Genomic DNA, 4810 nt, shown 5'->3' with positions numbered 1-4810 from the left:
GAGTCAAAATGACTGGCTGGGTTAGTATAAGTCTTCATCATAATCATATGCCCTCTTTTTTTTTTTAAAAAAAACTCTTTAATCATCTAATATAATGTTACAAACTCTTAATTTAAGTAAAACTTTTTGTACATAATTTGGTCCTCCTATCTTGTGCTATTACACATTGATAAAATTGCATATGATTTGGGACAAATTAAGCTAACATTTCTTGACATTTAATTGGTGAATTCAATTTAATTCAATTGTTATTTTTAGTTTATTTTTTTTTATAGAAAAATCAGTGTCATCTGAACAAATTTCATGGATAAAATTCAAAATCTTTTAGTTATAAGAGTTTTTATACATGTTATAAATAATTTTTTTTTTAAATTTACACTATTAGAAAGATACATAAATGATTATAATCTAGAATCGATTTCTTGCAGATGTTTTTTGTTTCTAAGACACAGGCAGAGCAAGAAGCATGGGAATTTGCCAAAGAAAACAACATAGACTTCATCTCAATTATTCCACCTGTTGTAGTTGGTCCATTTCTCATGCCAACAATGCCACCAAGCCTTATCACTGCTCTTTCACTCATCACAGGTGCATTAGTATCAATGTATCATTCATGCATATATGAACAACAATCAATTTTTTTTTTTTTTACTATTGTTATTGACTCTTGGGTGACCAATTGACTAAACCTTTGTGCTACTTCTTGATTTTATTTTTCAATTTTTTCTATCTTCCTAAGAAAACTTCAGAAGCTTATATATATATATCATAATATTTTTTACAATAAGAACAATATTATAAGGGAAACAAGTTGGTGAAATTTAATGATGGAGTAGTACTTATGAATTGTCATCACTCATCAGGGAATGAGGCACATTTTTCAATAATAAAGCAAGATCAATTCGTGCACTTAGATGACCTTTGTCTTGATCATATGTTCCTCTATGAGCATCCAAAAGCTGAAGGGAGATACATTTTCTCTGCACATGAAGCCACCATTCATGACAGAGCAAAATTGCTTAACCAAAAATACCATGAATACAATGTCCCTACAAAGTAAGGTCACTTTATTAATCTTAGCTTATATATCTAACACTGTATGATATATAAAAGAGCTACTTGTACTAATCTATTTTTCAGTTAGATCAGATGATATCACAATGTTCCCATTCTAAATTGCTAACTGTACGTATTGGAATTTTAGGTTCAGGGATATTCCAGATCAATTGGACATTGTTATATTTTCATCCAAGAAGATCAAAGAATTGGGGTTTCAATTTAAGTACAGCTTAGATGACATGTTCACTGAGCTGTGGAAACATGCAGACATAGAGGGCTTCTTCCTAAAAACAGCAGAATCTCCAATTAATAATGGCACCCCTAAAAATTAATTGTGCTTTTTTTTTATTGTTTTTCACTATTAGTTAGACATCAATATTAAGTATGGAATAAAATATGTTTGTTGAATTATTAGACTAAAGAAACTAGACTAAAAGAATTGAGTTGATAACTAAATAATAACAAAAATTAATAAATTTTGATGGATCTAAAATAATTCTAGTTATTTTTATATAAAAATATCTTCATATTTAAAAAAATATCTTCATATGAGTAGTCACCTAATTAACTAATTATAAATCTTGCAATTTAGGAGACCAACTTCTTGTTTCACAAATTAATGAGTTTCCTCTATTTGATCTTGGAGTGTATGAGTGAAGTTCTAGCTGTGTGCCTTTTGATAATTTAATTTTGAAAATAAGTTAAAATGTACTTCTAATTTAGGTATTAAGATATTCATGAATTAATAATTAGATTTTCTATGATGTATTAGCTTCTAATTATATAATTATAAAGTTCCCTTCCACTTATCTAAAGAATCAATCAATAAATAAATTATTATGCTTTATTAATGGCATCAATATCAATGTTTCAACATGTTGTATATTACAGGAGATGATGCCCCTGCTAAGGCTAGAGGATAATAATATTCCTGAAATAAAAATATAGAGATACCAGAGATGGAGATTTGTTTGGTTTGAATATAAGGTTATAGTTATATAATTTTTTGTTTTAAATATTTTTTACTATATTTTTGTGTTTTGTGAAGGTAGAAATGGAAAATATTTGTTCATATGTTTCATTTTTGAGAGAGAAATTTTTGGATTAAATTTCATGTCTATATAATTAAATAAATATTTATATATTTCAACCTAAACTAATATCCAAACACATTATTCTTTGAAAAGTGATACGAGACAATGGTATGGACAGGTATGGTATTGCCTGTTTATAGAATATCTAACAATTTTTTTAACATTAAAATTTAAAATTAATTTACTTAATTAAATTTCATAAAACGAATTCGTTCTTAGTATATACGAAATTCTTTTGTAAAAAATTATTTGCAAATTTACATTTACGAATAATAAATTGTATAAAAGGAGCCAAAACGAATCAAATGAAAATGAGCCCTATACGTGTCAGCGTGTGCATCTTTATCTTTATCTTTATCTTTATCTTTATAGTATACAAATAGGGAGCTCATTTGCTTACATGGCGCTCATACGTTGAGTCTGAAAGTTTATTTGCTTAGGTGTCGTCATTACAAATTTTTAGATTTATATTTATTTATATTTATAAATATCAATTATAAATAAATTATAAATTATTATTTGTTTAAGTTGTTTCAAATTTTAAGTTTGGGTTGTTTTATTTAGGTTGTTATTTTTTAAATTTTAAATTAAAGTCAACCAAATTTAAAAAAATTTAGTTATGATGCAACTATAAAAGGATAAATTATGAGAGATGTAAAGCACCACAATTTAAAGTACATCAATCCTACAATCGACAATTTGTGTGTACGTATACGAGTGATATGGTTATAGACACTATCAAGTTATGAAAATTCTCCATTGCCATACTCAATTGAGATGGTTTGACTCAATGAAGACGCGAGTTTTCTACTAATATCCTTTTATTCATGACGCCAAAGTTATTTATTTATTTATTTAAATTAAAGTCTATGTACATTGGATTAGATATTAAATAAGTCTATATTTAACTTTTTCTTATGTTATTTTCTTTTTTAAGCAGGTATCGAATAAAGCTTGGTGTCATTGATGATTCTGACTGTGCATGTTATGTAGTCTTTGACAATGAGGCAAAACAAGTTTTGGAAGAGAGCTGTGTAGAGATACTTGATCCACTCCTATTGGTAAGATCTAACCAATATTTATTTCTAAAAGCATTAGTGAAGATATTTTTATTGGTACTTTTTATATTATTTATTATTAATATATTACGTAATATCCTGTAGAAAGGAGATCTATCAGATACACCTACACTTTTACTCAACCTAATTGATAAGATCTTTCTCTTCATCATTGAAGTTCAAATATATGATATTTCATATTTTTCACCTTCTTATAAAGTTAAGAAGATGACTAATAATGTGGATCTCATAAATAAATTCAAAGAGACTCACCCTATTCAAATTGTGAGTATATATAAGTGTACTTCTATTAAAAATTAATTTATTTTTTGCTTTCTTGGTCATTAGTAGTATCTAATTTATAAATAATAATTAATTATAATTTTAGGATGTTGACTACACCGGTGCTTTGTTTCTAATTTCAAAGACATCCTCAATCATTGAAGGGGAGAAAGTAGAAGGTACTAAGGTATTTGTTCAAAAAATATTTTTTTTGTTTGTTCTCTCAAAATTAGATCTTAATTTTATTTAAAAATATTAGTGAAAATTAGATCTTAATTTTATTCAAAAATATTAGTGAGATAAAATCAAAGGTTAGAAAGAAGTCTTTAATTTAACGTGGTTTTTTGTACAGAATTTGTTGCTTGAATTCTCCATTGAAGTTGCGGCCAATGATGAATCTGAATTGTTGGAAAGTGTTATTACACCAACTAAGTGACTATCCTCGGAGTCGGAAGATTCGAAGGTGGAAGGAGATACCTCAACTTGCAAGAAGATCAAGATTGAGAAAGAAACTTGAGAATTTGGATGCACATGTTTTGGAATCTCTTTTAGAGTCTATCTAATAGAATAATGCCAAACATATGTTTGTATTGGTGAAACATTGTCTTTTATTGAGTTATTATTTTTTTTGGTTCTTTTCGATTTTTATGTTTGGAATTTAGAATTTTTTCAAATATAAATAGAAGTTATTTAGTTATTATTTGTGATTTTATTTTTAATTTGATTCTCACCGTTAATATTCTGATAATTTTTAATTTAATATTTAATGTCATAAAGTTATAAATTTTTTCTTTGAATTATTGTTGATACAATTAAGTTAGTTATTAATTTTTAATGTGTACTTATTTAAAAAAAATCTAATTATAATTTTTAATTAAAGTATTATGTTTATAATTTTAAATTTAAATTCAAATATACTTTTTTTTTGAATTTTTACGTAAGCAATTGGGTTTGAGAATATTTTTTAAAAATTTATATAATTTATAAGTTACTATATTAATTACAAAGAATTATAATAAAATAAATAGAATTATCAATCTTATTAAAATGTGAAATTATTTATACTATTTAAAAAAAATGTAATACTGTTTAAATTTTAGAAAAAGTATAATAAAGTTAATACTGTTTATGAATAGTCCATGAAATAATTCGGGTATCACACATGAAGCATATAATAGTCCATGTCATCAGACAAGTCAACAACATCTTCAACAAACATTAAATAATATCTACCAGTTACTATGTTAATATGTTTTTATTACTTAAAGACCAAACATTTAACTTTTTAATTGATCTATTAAAAACAATCATTGGTAT

The 4810-nt window shown here is 25.7% G+C and overlaps 1 long non-coding RNA gene and 1 pseudogene across 1 annotated transcript; both read left to right on the top strand.

Moving 5' to 3' along the window:
* The window catches only part of LOC107495996 (bifunctional dihydroflavonol 4-reductase/flavanone 4-reductase-like), a 2415-nt pseudogene extending 1024 nt beyond the window's left edge, over nt 1–1391 (top strand).
* Nucleotides 1392–3097: 1706 nt separating this feature from the next.
* LOC127748381 (uncharacterized) lies at nt 3098–4067 on the top strand. Its single transcript, XR_008010473.1, has 3 exons — nt 3098–3214; nt 3600–3680; nt 3846–4067. It is a non-coding gene; the product is annotated as an uncharacterized LOC127748381 (long non-coding RNA).
* Nucleotides 4068–4810: the final 743 nt, after the last annotated feature.

The sequence above is a fragment of the Arachis duranensis genome, chromosome 6 (assembly GCF_000817695.3).
Source record: "Arachis duranensis cultivar V14167 chromosome 6, aradu.V14167.gnm2.J7QH, whole genome shotgun sequence".
Taxonomy (NCBI): domain Eukaryota; kingdom Viridiplantae; phylum Streptophyta; class Magnoliopsida; order Fabales; family Fabaceae; genus Arachis; species Arachis duranensis.
Note: the sequence above shows the minus strand (reverse complement) of the source record. Positions and strands in the feature narration are given on the sequence as shown.